General features: G+C 36.4%; 1 pseudogene; it reads left to right on the top strand.

Annotated features, from left to right (window-relative positions):
• The window catches only part of LOC114696281, a 32,519-nt pseudogene extending 17,558 nt beyond the window's left edge, over positions 1-14,961 (top strand).
• Positions 14,962-20,120: the final 5,159 nt, after the last annotated feature.

Below are 20,120 nucleotides of genomic sequence, written 5' to 3'. Positions count from 1 at the left end.
GAGCCATGGGCTCTCATTAGCCTGAGACTTCCCAATGTTTCTAGGCTGATTAACCATCAAGCCCAGAAATCTGCCCATCTCTGTCTTTACAGTCGTAATTACAAGGATTTACCATCATTCCTGGCTTTGTTAAATAAATTCTGATAATCAGACTGAGGTCCTCCCTTCATGCTTGTATGGCAAGACCTTTACTGACTGATTAGTAAAATATTTGCAATTGGGCTTAGTGTTTGCTTTCTACTGGAAATCAAATTAAATGAGCAAAGCCCTGATCTATATGGGCTTCTGCCTTACCTCTCATACTCTGTCTTCCTACCACAAACCCTTGCCATTGCAGGCACTACCACAACTTCCCACAGGCAACTGTGGCATCAACCACAGGGCATTTGCACTGATTTTCTATGTTGAATTCCTCCAGGTACTTTTAAATCCCACTCATTCTATGCGAAAAATTCTAAAAGGGGGTTGATTAAATTTATATGTACCTATGTTAGAGTTCAATAGATGTTGTTGAGTTCCTCCTTGAGAAGACTCCAACAATTAATGGGCAAAATATAAAGGTATTTATTTCCTAAAATATGTGGCACCATCAAGCGCTAAACATCTTACATGTTGCTGATCTGTCCTTTTAAGCTTTGTTATTTTCCATCAAAAAGCAGCACATTGCCCATTTTCATTTATCTTCTTTTGGCTTCTTATATGCTTTGTGTTCTGGCTTCCAGTAACCCACAAGAAGTATTCATTCCTTTTTTTTTTTTCTAGATGAACTTTTCTGTCTCACCTGCTGCCTTTCCACATTTTACTGCAGCTATGGCCTGATTGACTCATCAGAAAGGACCTTCTTTTTTCACTCAGGTCCAGTGTGCCTCACTGAAGGTTGTAGAGACTCTTTCTCAGTGACAGGGAAGTCAGGGTCCCTCTGAGGTACTCTCTGAGTTTGTCTGCACAATACTGTAAGAAATGCCTAATCTAGGCTTAGGTATGGATAGTCCATAATGGCCTGGGTGCTCTGCTGTGTCTTCTTCCTTGCTATTTTGGTAGGAATCAACTCCATCTGAGACAGATGTGGGAAGGTGATCACTCTCTGCTAGTGAGCAGCTCATCTTGACTTTCCACTTTTCACTGCCCGGAAATCTAACAATGACAGGAAATAGTGATAGTTACAGTGACTGTGTACAGTGTTACAGTGATCACCTCCTATGTGACAGGCATTTGTCCAAGTGCTTCATATATAATGTCCCATCATTCTTAATGGCATTCCAACACATGGAGCTTTCTTATAATTTCTACTTTAGAGATGAAAAATGTGGACTTCCAGAGCTAAAGAGCCTTTGAAAATTCTCACGAGTAAAGAAGGAGTTGAGACATGACTCAAGGTTGCAAACACCTGTGCACTGTGTTTTTTAACCATTATTTCTATGTTATCTGTGGGTAAATAAAATACAGGATTCTTTTAAAAAATATGTTTTGGGCATTACTACACACAGAAATCTCATGGCAGCATAGTTGAGGTTTAATGATTTGGGGTCCATCTCAACAATTCAGATTTCAAACCATCAATGCCCCTGTAGGCTCCAAAGTACTTGCAGAAATGAAGCATGCTTCCATCCATATAGTCCAAAGGAATGATTTGCTCAAGGCTTCCCCATTACAGAACATTATCAATTAATGGGTATTATGTGAGAAAAAGTATCACTTATCAAATAAAATAGGAAAGTTAATTTGATCAATTCATCATTCAATTTAATCAGTTGAAGGCTGCAGCTAAAGAAGATATGATCATGAGTCAGAGCCATAGGTGATGATTATGAGATGTCATCTAGAATGTGTTTGGAATCTCATCCCAACACATGATAATGACATAGTAAGTAATATCAAATGATTAATTTGAGTACAAATCATGCCATCTGAAGACTTCAGCTCATAACCTTAATGTACCATTACCATAATTAAGGTATCTTAGCCATTTGGCATTTTGTTGCCTTTCAGAGCTTAACTTTTCTTTCATTTTATTAGTAGTACAGTGTTGATTCATTTATGATAATCATCTTCCTTCAAATGGTTTGGTAATGGCTCAGGGGTAGAAAAATGACAAAGATGGAAACAGAAACAGAGAGAAATGGAGATCAGAGAGTAAAATTTATGTGTAAGCACTCCCAATAGAAATGAATCCTGTATGTTAGTTAAGATTTCCTAGCCACTGCAATAAAAAGTAAAAAGAATAGATGAGATTATTTTAAACATAAATTTTGTTTATTGAAATACATTTAAACTTCAACATGAAATCAAATAAAAACCTAATCATGAGAAATATTACTTGTTTTTTACTAAGCTTTCATGAACCAAAGTATATTTACTTTACCTTTATATCACACAGCAATTCAATTGCAAATTCAGGTCTTCCATCACTGAAGTCAAATTGTCACACTGTCCTTAACCACATTAGTTAATGGCCATCATGCTGCACAGAATAGTCATGAAGCATTTGTAAAATGAATCATGTTCTTTGATAATGGAAACACTGGAGTACTTTTATTAACTTTGAAAAGCATGCTACAATTCTTTGTGTTTTGTGATTTTTTTTTACCCAGGCTTGCTTTTTTTTAAGTAGGCAAGAAATGAATAAGAAATTTAAGTAAGCAAAAAAGAATAAGAAGCATAATGATTTTACACTGTTTCACAGAAGCCTCCAAACACAATAAATGTGAATATTCTGGGCACCCCTGGCATCCAAAGCAACAACTATCGACTATCCATTTCTGGCACGAAATCTGAATTCCAACAGTGAGGAGGGAGAAAAACTGCCTATCATTCATGGTCAAATGGTTACTTCCTATAGTTTCAGGGTCATACAGAACAGGATCTGCGACTTTACAAGATAATAAAACTAAAGCCAACAGATGTAGTATTTCTGGTCCTAATTGCAAATAGCCTCATTATCATTAATAAGGACCAAAGTGTTTTTAACTGCAAGAAAGAAAGTGAAATTAACCAATGCAGAAGTAGAGTTTAAGCTTTCGAGGAAACAATTGCAATTAAAACAGTTTAACAAAGCTTTGCTTGTTATCTATACACACCAGGCAGAAAAATGCCACAAAAATATCTGCCAACTTGAAGTCCCAACATCCTGAGTATCTCCTGCCTGTGTTAATCCAAGCTCCCATCTCTTCCATGAAAAACAACATTCAAAAACAATAGTGTTGCTTCAGGAATTTTCTGACCAACATCCAGAAAATACAGTTGAAATCTAGCTCACCATGTTACAGTTGAATTTTCTGGAGGTAATATTTCCAAAGCCTGTCTAATATTTAGAAGAACAGAGAAGTTAAATCGTAAACCAGATATGGTACCTGTTTTAGTGATCATGTATAGCCACAAAGAAGATATTGGTGGTGCCATTGAGCTTTTCACACAGCCATCCAGTGGTATCAAAGCCATCAACCCTTATTCTATGCTAATTTGTCCTTGATAAGAGAAATTGCAATCTTTAAGCTCAAATATGGAAGTAAAAGGCAATTACTGACCTAGAACAGCTAAGGAAACAAAATCCAAAAGATATTTATACCCTAGCTAGTGTTATTTTTGCTTACTTGCTTATGGACCCAGTGAAAGCAGAGGCCTTTAGTAAATGCTTGCCTTCAGCAGATAGTAGATGTTTAAAAGTAGACATTAAGGCTCTTGAAAATTCTCTTGGTGGTTCATACATCTAAAAGAGGGGTGAGAAAAGTACTGGAGAATATCAACCTAAAGAGCAAGAACAAGGAGCTTTGGAAGAAGAAATGAAAAAAGGAAGAGGAGGAGGAAGAAGAAGAGGAGGAGGAGATGAAGATGAAGATGAAGGAGAAGGAGAAGGAGAAGGAGAAGGAGAAGGAGAAGGAGAAGGAGAAGAAGAAGAAGAAGAAGAAGAAGAAGAAGAAGAAGAAGAAGAAGAAGAAGAAGAAGAAGAAGAAGAAGTAACTGCCTTAGAATTATGACCCGAGAGTAACCCCGAATGCAAAATGGTGGATATCAATGCAAAAACATTCTTACTACCTAGGAAGAAAGAAGGGTGAGGAGAAGAACCAGACTGGAAAAAGAACAAAGAGAGCAACTGCACGAACTTCCTCTGAACTGGACACCAGTAAAACTGGGAACAGCCCACCCAACTCACCAAGAACTTGCCTTGATACAATACCTGCCTCTAAAGTAATCCGTACCTCAAGACACCAGAAACATCCAGGGCCCCAGCAACAAAACAGAAACATGCAACAGGAGAAAGAGAAAGGAGGCAAAGGGGCTAGTGATTGTGATGTACTTGTTGTAGGTTGTTTTAAATCCAGAGTTCCTGGCTTTTCCAACATAATAAAAGTAACACAGCAAGAAGCCCAGAGCTCCCTCCTCCATCCCCATTGTCAGGAAATGATTTCTTGTACTTCACATGGGAACTTCATCAAACTGACTAATCAGGTTTAGCCTACTTCACAAAATAGCTTTGCACAAATTATGAAACTTAAGATGCCTGAGTGTCAGACACATTATCTAAGGTTTCCCGGAATTTAAATACAATGTGTTTCTCCTGCTTCAATTAATGTGAAAAGACATACATTCATTTTTAAGTCTTACCTTAAATTATGTGTTAGGAGGCCCTGGGTAGGTTAAATGTGGACTCTTCTGTGCATCCAAGTCCTTGGTTTGGATTATCTGTGATGAAAAGGAATCTTCCTAAAATATTAGTGTGTTTAATTAAATAAGTGGCCAGAAACACTCAATGTCTAAAGTAATTTTACCATAAGTTCTCTGTTCTGTGATACTGGGATTGTGATTCTCTTCACTTGTATGCAAATGTGAACAAACCTGACTCCTCTATGCCCTTGCTATTTTCAATTTCAGATTATGTTAACAGATGATTCAGTTCCATTGAAGACCTCCACAAATATATCAATGATACATACTTGACTCTTAGACCAGTGCTCTGAGGGCAAATGAATTTTGGCTTCTTAATAAGAACATTTAATGGCCACTATCAAGAACGTAAACTTTGACTTCTTTATTTTAAGAGTAACAGTATCAGGCGCCATTAAAAATTAACAAGAGCATTTGGCCCAGTTAGCACTCAGATGGCTCCCCTTTCTGTTATGGGATCTGACCTTTCACTACTTTTCTCAAAGTAATTTGGTTTGCAGGTCACTTATGGAGTAGATACTGCTCTTGTCTTTCCTTGCTAGCAAACTGAATTCACACTCAACAGCTATGAGATGCACATTGGGGTGCCTCCCTATGTTTGATATTCATTTATGCCACCCAAGATATCATTTATTTCAGGCTTTTATTTCCTTGTGATCAGATTCCGTGTGACCAGATTGTTAAGAAAAGTGCTGCTGCGTTTGAATATTGAAGAATAAATGAATAAAAAGCTGGTAGGAATGAATCAGTAATTAAAAAGAAATGAGAGTTAAAATTATTCTTTGCAGAATGTATGGATGTTCCCATTTTATGCAGCCAGAAGAGTGTAAATAATGAGGGCTAGGATTATAACATAAATGTAGAAATCTTACAATTCCTGAGAAGATTCAATTTTCAACTCTGCTCTATCTGCTACAATGACAAGATGAGAAACAGGGAGTGTGAGGCTAGAATGCTGATATATAAATTACGATGTGCAATAGTTTTTAATTTTCCTGCTTATGTTAATCTTCTAATGCTGTAGAAATTACTTACTATCCCCACTTGGAAGATGATACAGAGGTCTCTGCTTTGAAAAACAGCTTGTGTTCTCTTTAGCATCTGTTGTTTCCCCACTCAGTTATTTACATAATAGGCATGGTCAAATCATAACAGAAACTCACTGGCAGCCCATGCAGCTTCAGTTAGTGGGAATAGTTATCAATGAGGCCGTGGTTACAGCAGAGTTATAAAAATTAAACAGTGGGCCAAAAGCCATGTATAAACCCCTCCTTTTATTTTACAATAATTTTCATCTTAGGGAAAAATTATAATAGCAGATTTTGTTGACTCCATGCACGGATTCACCAATAATTAATGTGTTCCTGTTCAGTGCTTTGTAGTTCATCCAGGGTATCTGTATTTACTCTACTGCCCAATCTTATAATAAATGAGTAGTCCCAGCAATGTCAGTAGGAGAATATGAGGAGGACAAGCTCACTTCCCTCAGGGAAGAGGGAATAGAAACTGTAGGGAGCAAACCAGTAATACCAGGTCAGTTTCTCACTGAGAGCATCATCTACAATGGATAACAAATAGAGAATAAGAAGAGAAACTATGAAAGCTACATAAACAGAGACTACCTTGTACCCTTCATAATTCTGAGGCAAAGTAATTATCAATGTCACAGAGAAGATGACTTCAAACAGAATGAGTTCAGTATAGGAAGGTAATAGATTAGAGCAGATGGAAATGTGGCTCATAGAGCCAAGTTTCCCATTCATATGTGCTTGGTGGTACACATCTGTGAACCCTGCTCTCAGGAAACTGACACAGAAATGTCACAAGTTCTAGTCCAGCCTGGGCTACTTAGTGACACAATCTCTTAATTAATTTCTAATTAAATTAATTAATTAAAACGAGATTATCCCATATTTCCTAGTTTGAAGGCCTAAATTTTAGCAATCTCTTAACATTGGTATGATCATACCCAACCCCTGATTATGGCCTGAGTTTTGACACTCTCCTTGCCCTTTGCTATATGACAAACTAATATTCCAGGCCTTGGGTGACTATGCCTGAATATTTCTGGCCTTGCTCTGTGTCTAACTTTTGCTGTGTTGACTTTCATCTCACAAGTCCTCCCTGAGTCCCATCCCAGAATAAACCCATTATTTAACAGACAACCTTTATTTTTTTTCTCAGTATGAATTAAAAATATGTGTGTGATTAACAAATATCTTTAACAATAGATGGGGACAGAGAGGATGTGTCTGTCTTTTACAACCATGAATTCTCAAGCATGGCATATTGCTTGGCATATGTAGACACTCAATAAATATTTACTGATTTAATAAATAGATGAATGAGCAACTTGCTTTTTTAATAAGCATACTAAAATCTTTCAAAATATTTAAGTTGTATTGAATAGGCATATGATTAAAATATGTTATCCCTGGAAATAGTCATAAAATTATTATTCATTTCATTATGGCATTAAAATATCTTGGTCTTCATCTCTTTGAATATTTAGTTTTTCTTTTTTTCATAATTTTTATATTAGCATAGAAATACTGGTAAAATATTTCCCCAAAACAAAAAGATTGGCATGTGCTACATTCAGAGTATGTCCAAGACTGACAGGAATTAAGTTCTCCTTTGTTACTACAGAAAAACATATAGGATAATGAGAAACTTAAGTAGCCTTTCAATAGGAAAGAGTAGCTACGAAATACTAGAAAAGTGATTCATTTGATCACTTTATTTCTTTTCATAGAAAATATAAATATTACCTTAGAGAAAAAATTAAAATTCCATGAACTAATGTTTGTGGTTATGACTGGAGCATTACTATATATTTTTATTAAACTTACTATAAATCTATTAATGTATTCATTTTGAATAATTATATGTGATTACATAGCTAATAAAGAATGCAAATATATTGTAAGAGATTGATTTTTATAGGAGTAGAATATGCACAAACCATACAGTTGTAACAAGTGAATTTCACATGCCATACATGTGCCAATTACAGCTGCCCAATTGGTATCTTAAACTAAGCCTTAGTAAAAATGTTGCTGATCTAGTTTGAATCTCAGTACATGATCTATAGAAATAAAACAACACTAAAAATATAAAAATTATCTAGTTTAATTAACATTTTATAAACTCATTCATATTTCAAAATTCCTAATTCAACCGTGTATATTATTACCAAGGCTGTTTAGAACAGGCTGAAAAAAGAATCTGGCCTACCATCTGCTTACAGCCCATCAACTAAGAATAGGATTTGCCTTTTGAGGTAGTGAAAAAATAAAAAAGAAAGATATTTTGCCACTTGAAAAACTGCATGAAATTCAAATGTCATTGTCACAAATGAAGTTTCATTAGAATTTGCCATGTGCCCTCATTTACTTGTCATTTGCTGCCCTGGGCTGACTTTGTCCCATATCTACAGAACTGAATAGCTTGTACCAATACTTCATACCTTGAGACATTTCATGTTTGACTCTTTATAGGAAAAATTTTGCCAACCCTAACCCTAGCATTATAATTTGTTATGAATTTTGTTATTAATGGGCTTCTAGATTTCTTAACCCTATGGCATTTTATGCTATTCTGTTCTGATGTTAAAACTAATCCTTGCTCTACTTACTAGAGATAACTGAACTTGCCAAATTCTTTGTTGTTCATCACTAGCCATCTAAGTGACATCTTCATCAGTAGCTTCCTATACCATAGTAATCCAATCCTGCCCACACAGCTAGTCTTCAGTCTTGGCTTCGATAACTCAGCTCATTCCTGAACTGTGATTGTTCAACCACTTTTACAAAAGTGAAAGTGGAAATTATGTTGTGAAGCACAGAACTGAAAAGAGGCTCTTGAGGAAACTGGATCATGAGTTTTTGTTTTTCTGGAAGAAAATCTGCATTACATAAAGCAATGTGTCATCATGAAGATATATACAAACACATGTGAATGGTTAACATGATCAAAAACATACTTCAAATGACAAACTTCAAAAAAATAATGCTTTTATTTATTCACTGAGAATATCATATAATATATATTGATCATATTCATCTTCTTCTTCTTACACACTACCTTCCTATCTGCCCAACTTCATGTCCTCTCTCTCTTTCTCTTTAAAGAACAACAATGGAGTCCAGAGTATATGTTGGCCAACCTCTCCTGGGCAGTGTGAGACCTAGCCTAGAGTATGGTCCATATACAATCCAAATGTGTTGTGAGTTATTTTCTTCTGATCCAACTGTCTTCTTGGGGCCACTCAACTGTGCCCCCTTGTAAAGTACCACCCCAGTTGGGATTGTTGATAGTTTACACTACAGTAGAAAGGACCAGAATAAGGCATGAGATTCCCACCTGAGTATCTAGTTGCTGCCTATATCCTGGCATCTCTGAATGTGGCCTGGAAGAGGGACAACAATATTAAAGAGCAGGAAGGAACAGAGTGGAGATCCATCTACACAGTTACATAGAAGCTATTATCTCTTCTGTATAAGGCTTTTCAGGAGTGGCCTGCTAGAGGAAGAGAGTGTCAACATCTCTGTGACTCCTCACCTATATTCTGTAAGTAAATCACAGGAAGAACCAACTCACTTGTTCTACAGACTGAAGTGTGGTGGAACTGTTTGTTGTTTAGACCTTAAGAGAAGGGGTAGACAATGCTTTTGTGCCCTTTCACTCCATATCTAAGAAGAAATTTTAGCAAAAAGTTGTCATTGTACTAAAGAAAACTTGCTTTTCCACTCCCAGTAGTTACCAAATGTCAATACCTCCTCAGTTAGGGGTGGAACACTCTTCTTGGATTTTGTATGGCTTGAGATGCAGCATATCTTCTGCATGTAGTGTGTGCTATAAGCACTCCCCTATACCAGAGAGCATGTTTCCTTGAAAGTGGACTATAAAATCCCTAGATTTCATTTTAAAGTGATGAGATAGCTTATTTTGGAGTTCATATGAGCATCTGTCCTATTGTATCTGGAAAACACTCTTTCCTTGGAATCATCGACCACTCTGATTCTTACAATCTTTCTACTCTATCTTATATGTAGACCTCTGAGCACTGAAGTGGAGAGTCATGATATAGACATCTCATTTAAAGATGAGCATTTCTAAGTCTCTTATACTCTTCATGTTGACTAGTTGTAGGGTTTTGTGTTAAATGCCATGTACTTCTAGGAGAAGCTTCTTCAATGAGGGTTGATCTATGGATATAGCAATATGTCATTAGGGCTTACTTTATTCCTATGTCAATTTAGCACAACAATAGGAGAAGTTCTTCACTTAGGGCCCATGACCTATCTAGCTTCCAGTTCCTTGCCTTATTTACAGTATCAGGTATGGGTTCTAGTTCATGGAGCAGGCCTTAAATCCAATGGAAACCTCTCTACTTCACTGTAGTTTTAATAAATTCAGCTTCTTTTCAGGAATCCTTGCTCTTATCCCCTAGGTACATTCTCAGTTTTACAAGGTGAACATTTTACTTCATGGCTGATTCAAATGTAGGCATTTCTTTGCTCTGAATGATGCCACAGATGTAGCTTGGGACTTATCAGAGTGTCGAAGTGGTAAAGTATTAGAAGAGTAGCCCTAATCTTGGGAAGATTTCAGAAGGAAGATGGAGTGTTTAGAAGCTAGTCAAGATGCAGGTCACTGTAGTGCAGTGGCCAAGGCTGGAGTTTGCCAGTTTGAGGATAGACTGAGCTATATAGAAGGATGACATCTTGACAAACAGTCAAATGTTTTAAATTTCAAGTAAAAAATGAAGCAGTCCAATTCAGAATGTATGGTGTGTTCAGAATAAAAATAATCTAAGTAGAACTTCAGGCAAGCAATCAAATTGATTTCCCTCTTTCTCATTGTGCTACCATGAATGCTACAAACATAGACATTATGAGAATTATTCAGAAGAATTTCAGAGAAACTTCAATTATTTTCCTGTTACTTTGTATTTGGCTATTTAGCAGGTAAATCAATAACCATTAAACTGAATATACACAATAACAAAAAGGCGTTTTTAGAGCTTTTGTTTCTGACATTTCAAAATAATTTTTCTACTCCCAATATTTAATTGAGCTAATAAATACTTCTACCCTACCCATTGAAATTCTAAAGGAAAATAAATTTCTTCTAGAAAGAGATCCAACATAATTAAACATCTTTTGTGTTTGCTGAGATATAATCCTGCCCAGTAGGAAACCAAGAGTTCAAAACAGCCCTGATAAGGTGCTTGACTTGCAAAATTTCTGATTGAATTGTATGCTTCATGTAGATTTTGAAAGCTGTAAAATGCCACTGAATACTAATACCAAATATTTCCCCTGGAATGTCTGCAGAGTTCTCAACTAGAGCTGTTTGGAAAGTTTCCAGAAGTCTCTTACAGCAGCACTTGTACATAAAAGAAAAAAACAAAATATACACAAATGAGAAAATTCCGTCATTGAGAGGAAATCTGTAACTTTTTCTACCATGTTCCATGTCTCCATAACAATTTTTAGAATAAAAAATTGGAGACATTTTGCATTTTTTTGTTCATTTACTTTTATATTTAGTTATAACTAGTTTTTATTGTCTTTATTCCTCTGAATTGGTGTTTGTGTGCACATATATATGCATATATACATATGTATATATGCATGTGTCAGCATTATGTGATAGACTCTTTAGCCATATATTACTACCCAAATTGGCAGAGCTGCCCAAATAAATTCCATCATTCCTAGTTAATTCAGCATAAATAAATAAAATGTCAAAAATTTTAAAATATGTTCCAGTCCAGGCAGTTTTGCCAATTTCTAAATATTTTTTATTGAAAATTGACATTTTTTCAACAATATAGTCTATTTAAAAATTTCCCTCCCTCAACTACTCCTATTTCCTCCCTACCTCCTCTCTCATTTGGATCCACACACTCTGTCTCTCATTAGAAAACAAATAGACATCTAAGGAATAATAATAAAATAGAAAAAGATTAAACAAAAACAAACAAAAGAAAAAGAGTAAAAGAAAAAGCTGAGAACACACGTTCACACACACACACACACACACACACACACACACACACACACACAGGAACCCCATAAAAGCACAAAACTATAAGCTGTAGTATACCTGCAAAAAGAATCTATAAGGTTAAAAAGGAAAAAATGCCCAACACAACATTATGAGACAAAGAACTCCCAAAGATGGCATTGAGACTTCATTTTGTATTAGCCATCTAATGTTGGGCACAGGGCCTATGCTTAAGAGTAGTTTGTTTCCCCAGGGAGACTTCCTTAGAGAAAATTAATTTTTCATTTGAAAGTAATCAACTGGAGCTAGCTTGTGGGTTAGGGATGGGGGTGTGTGTTCACTTCTCTCAGAACTAGGACTCTCTTTCAGGGTTTCTATTGCTGTGAAGAGACACCATGACCATGACAACTCTTACAAAGGAAAAATATTTAATTGTGGGAGCTAGAGTTCTCACATTTGACTCACAAGCAACAGAAAGTAGCCTTTGTCATTGGGCATGGCTCAAGCACATATGAGACCTCAAAGACCAAATTCACAGTGACACACTTCCTCCAAGACCACACCTACTCTAACAAGGTCACAACTCCTAATAGTGCCACTTCCTTTGGGGACAATTTTCTTTCAAACCACTACAAAGACCATCTGGTACTGATTCATGCAAGCCATTGGAATGCTATCACAGACAGTCCTTGGGAGTTTAAACATGCATCAGTTAGGCTGTGTTTAGAGGGTGCTGTGGGATGTTAATGTATGTCCTGTGGGAGTCCTTCTTGGGTTCTTTGTGGTGTTACCCAGCAGGTCCGCATAGAGGATGATTAGGACCATGGGCCTGAGTGCAGGTGTTTGAGATGGTCTGCACTTGGCTGTGCTGGGGGATGGTCTATATGTCAAGTTGTTCTGATTGATCAATAAATAAAACCTGATCGGCTGTGGCTAGGCAGGAAGGATAGGCGGGACTAACAGAGAGGAGAAATAAAAGGACAGGAAGGCAGAAGGACTGGCTGCAGCCGCCGCCATGACCAGCAGCATGTGAAGACGCCGATAAGCCACCAGCCACGTGGCGAGGTATAGATTTGTAGAAATGCGTTACTTTAAGATATAAGAACAGTTAACAAGAAGCCTGCCACGGCCATACAGTTTGTAAGCAATATAAGTCTCTGTGTTTACTTGGTTGGGTCTGAGCGGCTGTGGGACTGGCGGGTGACAGAGATTTGTCCTGACTGTGGGCAAGGCAGGAAAACTCTAGCTACAAGAGGGCTGTATTTCCTCACTGTTTTCCATCTCCTCTGACTCTTACAGTTTTTCTGATCCCTCTTATATAGAATTCTCTGAGCCCTAAGTGGAGGGATTTATTGGAGACACCCCACTTAGAACTGAGTCTCCCAAATTCTCTCCCTCTTTGTACATCATTCAGTTGTGGGTATCTGTATTTGTTCCAATTTACTATAGGAGTAAGCATCTCTGAGGATGACTGAATAAGATACTGATCTATGAGTATTGCAGAATGTCTTTAGGAATCATTTTATTAGCAGAACATTAAATTCAGTTTTCTTCTAGCCTTATGGCCTATCTAGTGGCAAGTGTTTGGTCCCCCAGCAGTATCCAGGTATGGGTCCATCTCAATGAGTAAACCTTAAATCCAATCAGACAGTGATTGGTTACTCCCACAACTTTTGTGCCATTATTGTATTAGCTTGCTTATCTTTCAGGCAAAGTCACTATTGCAGATTTCACTGTTTGTAGCCGTGCTGGTCTTTACCTTTCTCCTGTGGTAGTTTGTAGAGTACCTTCTAGTACTATGAACATTTATCTATAGGGTTGAAGGCTCTAAGTTGGAACCAACTCGATTTCTCTGTGTTCAGTGAGTTGTATAGGTATTGTCTTTAGCAATAGGGTCTCACAATCAATTTGTAGATAGCAAGCAGTAACCTTGATAATAGCCTAGATTGTATGGGGATTCCTATGGGACCCGTTTGACTAATAGCTCAATTAGAAGTAACGCATTATCAGTACTGAAAGCTTTTTTTGGTGACAGAAAATGTCCAGTTGGGGAGCTGTTTCCCTTGTTATTTGAAGATTTCATTTAGATCTCCTACGTATGTGTATATATTTTGTGAAGTTTATACTGTATTAGCTTTCCATATGATCCCTCCAATCATTCTTAGTTCTAGACGTCCCTCTATGTATCCCCTTTCTTGACTCCCTGTTTTCTCCCTCTCCCTATTTTATTCTGTTTCTGCCCACCCCATCCATCCACAACTATTTATTCTATTTCCCCTTCTTAGAGAGGGCTCTCCCTTCCCCCTTGTCCCTACTCTATGCCTAACCTCTGTAGTTACACAAACTGTAGGTTGCTTATCAATGACTTAACATTTAATATCCACATATAAGTGAATACATACCATATTTGTCTTTCTGAGTCTGGGTTACCTCACTTAGGATAGTTTTTTTTCTAGCTCTATCATTACCAGCAAATTTCCTTTATTTTAACAACTGAGTAATATGCCATTATGTAAATGTACCATATTTTTGCTGTCCATTTTATATGTCGACAGACATATAGGTAACTTCCAATTTCTGGCTATTATGAATAGAGCAGCAATGAACATGTTTGAGCAAGTTTTTATGTAGTCGATGAAGCATCCTTTGGATATATGTGCAAGAGTGGTATGGCTGGATCTTAAGGCAGATCAATTCCCAGTTTCCTGAGGAACCACCACATTGATTTCCATAGTGGCTACATGAGTTTGCAATCACATAAGCAATGAATGAGAGTTCCACTTACTCCACAACTTATCCACAATGAGATGTCATTTGTTTTTATTGATTTTGACCATTCTAACTATTATAAGATGAAATCTCAAAGCATGTTTGATTTGCATTTCCCTGATGACTAAGGATATTGAGTATTTCTGTGTTTCTTAGCTATTTTTGTTTCATCATGTAAGATGAAGCAGAAGATAGTTTATAAACAAAAGATTATGTTTAAAGCTGTACCCCATTTTTAAATTGGGTTATTTGTTTCTATGATGTTCATTTTTTTGTTCTTAAGAGATTTTATATATTAGCCCTCTATCAGATGTGCAGCTGGTAAAAATGTTTTCACATTTTGTAACATGATGCTTTGTCTAAATGATTTTGTCTTTACCCCACAGAAGCTTTTTAGTTTTATGAGATTCCATTTGTTAATTGTTATTCATAATGCCTGTACTATGTTCTTTTCAGGTTGTGTTTTTCTGTGCCATTGAGTTCAGTCTGACCAACACTATTTATTGGGGATGATGTCATTTGTGTGTGTGTGTGTGTGTGTGTGTGTGTGTGTGTGTGTGTGTGTGATCTTTAGAAAATTTCAGATGTCCATAGGTATATGTAATTATTTTTGGGTCTTCAATTCCATTTCATTGATCAATGTATCTGTTTTTGTGCCAATACCATGCTGTTTTTATTTTTTATTTTATTTTATTTTTTAATTTATTTATTTATTTATTTTGGTTTTTCAAGACAGGGTTTCTCTGTGTAGCTTTGCGCCTTTCCCGGAACTCACTTGGTAGCCCAGGCTGGCTTCGAACTCACAGAGATCCACCTCCCTCTGCCTCCCGAGTGCTGGGATTAAAGGCATGCGCCACCACCGCCCAGTCCATGCTGTTTTTAATTACTATAGCTCTGTAGTAAAATTTGAGGTTGGAGATGGTGATAACTCCCATGATGTTTTTATTATTCAGAATTTTTTTTAACTATCTTGGGTATTTGTGTTTCCATATGAAGCTGGAAAGTTTTCTTTCAAGATATTTGAAGAATTGTGTTGAATTTTGTTGGGGTTTGCATTGAATCTATAGATCATTTTTGGTAGAATAGCCATTTTTACTACATTAACACTACCAATCCATCAGTATGGCAAATCTTTCTATCTTGTGATTTATTCTTCAATTTTTTTCTTTCATTGTCTGGTAAGTTTTTACTAGTCTTTCATTTTGTTAGAGTTATCTGTAGTGAGTCTTTGTCTCACCAGCCAGTTCCTAAATAACCACAGAGACTTATTATTAATTGTGAAAGCTCAGCTGAAAGGTTATACTTGCTTCTAACTAGCTATTATAACTAAAATTAACCAATTTTTGTTAATTTACATGCTGTCATGGGGCTCATGGCTTGTTACCTCATCTCCTACATGATCTGCTTCTCTGCATCTCCTGGGCACACTGCCCTTCTTCTTCCCAAAATCCTCTGTGCCTGGAAATCCTGCCTAGCTAATGGGCAATCAGCTCTTTATTAAACCTATCACAATGACATATCTTTACACAGTATAATCAAATATCTCATAACACTTTCCCCTTTTGTCTAAACAAAAAGGAAAGGGTTTTAGCTCTGACATAGTAAAATTATATACAATAAGCACAATTATCCAGTAAGAATTACATTACATTGCACAGTCCATTTGTATTTGGCAATTTCAAAGAAAATACTCTCATTATTTATCCTATCTTGATGAGTTCAAATTTAGTACCTAATTTATCTTCTATCATAATTAAGGAAAATTATAACTATACTATCTAGTCTTTCACTTCACCAAAGACTTCAGAAGGATATAATATTATTGGATTAAACAAAGTGCATTGTAAGCAACTTTCAAAAATATAGAAACAACAGAGACATCTGGCTACCTGGACAGTAACCCAAAGTTCCTCTGCAGCATTAGAGGCTCTAATCTTCAGCCTGAAGGCCTAGATTATTTGGCAGGCTCTTCTATGAAGCACAAATTTTCAAGGACTGTCCCACCCAGTCTTGGCAAAATTCAGTAGTTACTTTCCTATGTATTCTGAAGAATGTCTGGTAGACTTCTATGAATCAGGAATTTGAAGGACTAATCCACCTTATCTTGGGAAAGTTCTACAGTCTTTTTCCATTTTTATACTACTTATCCAGTTTGTATAGCATACTGTCAGCAGTCAAGGCAAGAGCAGTATCCTGCTCAAATGGCCAGCTTAGCCACATGAAGGTAAACTCCATAAGGAGGTTCTTCAATGCCCATCATCTTCTCTGAAGTAAATTGATGTTGTGATGAGCAGACGTGTCTCATTAAAAGCATTTTAAATGCTGTATTCTGTAGGTATTTATTTAGCCTTGAAAACATACCTAATATTATTACAAGTTTGATTGTTATAAATGAGTAACTATTAATATACATTTCTTAAATATATATTACATTTTTAAATGAGCTGCATAAGCTCAATACCCCAAACAAGGATAGAAAAATACATTAAGTATAACAAAAATAGCATTAAATTTCTATCAATATGCCAAATAAATACCAGTGTAAAATATTTGAGACTATTGGTTATTTAAAAGTAGACTCAACAAACTACATTTTTATCCCATTATTTCTATATTATATCCCCCATCTTCCTTCCATAAAGAGATCCCTGAATCTAATTTTCTTTGTTCAATTTTTTTTAACCTTGACCAACAATTTGTAACAAACCCCTATTAAACAATCACAAACATACATAACCCATCAAATTAGCAAAAACAATCTACCCCATCTCTTGGGAATATGGGCACTGTGTTCTGCAGACTGCTTCTTGTTGTCTGGGGGCCCTGGCATCTTTGGAGGGTCCTGGGATAATTAGGAAAATGGTCAAGTCCTGGCTACAATAGTCTGTGAGGCTGGACCATCTCAGCCAGCAGCCTTGAAACTGTTCTAAAAGTATAACTCTGAGCAAACTGCAACAAAGGCAGTCTGAGAGATTGGATGACCTGGGTCACCCATTTTCATTGGTTTCTGGTCCCCTAGCTGGAAAACACACAAATTTTCAAAGGTAACATATGTATCTGCATTAACACAAATATGGAATGTGTAGTGTGCACAAGTCAGTTAAAGATGATGTTTTGTTTTATGTTTGAGCAGGTAAAATATATATATATATATATATATATATATATATATATATATATATATATTTCTTTATGTCTGTAGCCAGGATTTTCAGGGGATGTCCCCCAATCAAATATGATCCTTTTTAATATTGAACAAATCTAGTCTTTCACTATTAATGAAAAAAAGAATCACATCTTATCCAATGCAACACATTTTTTTACTTCCATTTTGAAATTAAGACATTTTTAAAATATATAGGTTGGTTTAATTTAGTAGGTTTTATAATCCAATGTCTCTCAGTAGCTATTGTTTGTTCATCAGCAATCAAAACATTTAAAGCCAATACAACACCATGCAGGATCCAGACTCCCTGTGTTTCCCATCTCTATGTGGCTAATTATTATTATTATTATTATTATTATTATTATTATTATTATTACTTTACTTCTCTCTTTAAAAACTTAATTTCATTATTTTTAAACTATTTTGTATGACTGTCTGTATCCTTTTTTTCCTTAAGCCTATACAAATTGTTAGACACACTATAAACTGTTTAGTAGGTTCTATTTCTGTCTGAACCTGAATCTTTTTTCTCTGCATATGTGAAACCTTAAACTGCCAGGTGTAGATGAATTTCTAAAATGTCTTATTAAATAAAAAACGTGGAACCAGATACAGGGGTGAAAACCTGAGAGAGATCAGAGGAACAGGAACAGCCGCATGCTAACCTCACCTACCAACTCTGCAGCTTCCAAAAGCGAGATACTTCCTGTCTACCCACATCTATATGCCTTGCTGTTCTGCCATCTGATTTACTCTCTCTGTCCAGCTACATTACTTCTTTTATTGCCCAGCTCTGTCACTCCCTGTCTGTCTGTACAGAATTCCAGACCTCCATGGTTAACTAATGTTGAAATTTAAGGCATGTGCCACCACGCCTGGCTCTGTTCCCAGTGTGGCCTTGAACTCACAGAAATCTAGACAGATCCCTGCCTGCCAAGTGATAGGATTAAAGGCATGTCCTACTTTTGCATGACTTTTGTGTTTACTTATAATGGCTAACATTTTCCTCTGATCTCCAGGCAAGTTCTATTTATTAAGGCACAAATAAAATATCACCACATTTCAGCACAAATGAAATATCACTACAGCCAGGCAGCTTAGTTCATGGTGCACTGGTGGTTCAAGTTGGCAGGCAATGGCCAAGAGACCTCTCTCTGTATGGAATCCAGCATGAGAGATTGAAGAACTAGGAAGCCACATTTCACTCCTTTTGGTGTGTTTGGGACTGGTTTTTAAGCTTTCTCAGGTTTTAAGTGGCAACACATGTCCCCACATTGGACACTATTTGTAGCAAGTCATTTTCTGTCCTGCCAGCCAGCTCCCAAATAATACACAGAGACATTATTAATTATGAAAACTTAACCAATAGAATAGGCTCGTTTCTAACTAGCTACTGTAACTTAAATTAGCCTATTTCTAGTCATTTATATGTTGCCATGTGACTCATGGCTTGTCTAATTTCTTCCATGACCAGCTTCCTCTGCATCTCCTGGCAACTCCACTCTTTTCCCAGGGGCCTCTGTGCCTGGAAATCCTGACTAGCTATTGATTGTTCAGCTTTTTATTAAACCAATCACAGTGACATATCTTTAAACAGTGAAATCAAATATCCTGCAACAGTTATTCACAAGTATATTTTTTTAGACTGTTATGACAGGTGTTATTTTCCTGATTTATCAGTCCATTTGCCGTTTGTATATAAGAAGATATTGATTTTTGTGTATTAATTTTGTATCCTGCTACTTTGCTGAAAGTTTTTATCAGCTGAAGGAGTTTCCTGGTGGAAAATTTAGGTCATGTGTATATACTATTAAGTCACTTGAAGATAAATATACTTTGACTTTTGTGCTTCCTCTTTGTATCCCATAGATCCCCTTTAGTTGTTTTCTTGCCCAACTAAGACTTCAAACACTATATTCGATAGATATGAAGAGACTAGATAATCTTGCCTTGTTCCTGTATTTAGATTGCTTTTGCAGTGCTGCAGTATGTCTCTTGTATTTCTAATCTCTCCATGACTTTTACCATAAGGGGTGATGAATTTTATCAGAGGACTTTTCTATACCCAGTGAAAATAACTAAGGGTTTTTTGACTTTCAGTCTATTTATATAGTGGATTACATTTATCATTTTACATATATTGAATTATGCCTGAATCTCTGGGATAAAATGGCATCAAAGGTCTGGTTATATATTTCCACATAAGATTTGAGAAGCTTAAAAATGTTCTAAATACACAAATATGGAGCAACAGACAAACATGGCTCCCTGTCTCATAGTCTCCCATGTGGGCCACAGTACAGAGACACATCTCCTGGCTGATGCCTATGAGCTTAAGCCACCAGCATGCCATGAGCTAATCTATGTGGTAGTTTAAGATTTTGCTCATGCAGACAAAAAAAGATTGCAGATAAGCAGTAACACAGGCTCAGATGGGAAAAAAAACTCTAAACAGGTTACAGTGAGTTTAAAAAAAGGTGCTTGGGATTAAGAAAAAAAGAGAAAG

This window comes from Peromyscus leucopus, chromosome 2, assembly GCF_004664715.2.
Source record: "Peromyscus leucopus breed LL Stock chromosome 2, UCI_PerLeu_2.1, whole genome shotgun sequence".
NCBI classification, from domain to species: Eukaryota; Metazoa; Chordata; class Mammalia; order Rodentia; family Cricetidae; genus Peromyscus; species Peromyscus leucopus.
Note: the sequence above shows the minus strand (reverse complement) of the source record. Positions and strands in the feature narration are given on the sequence as shown.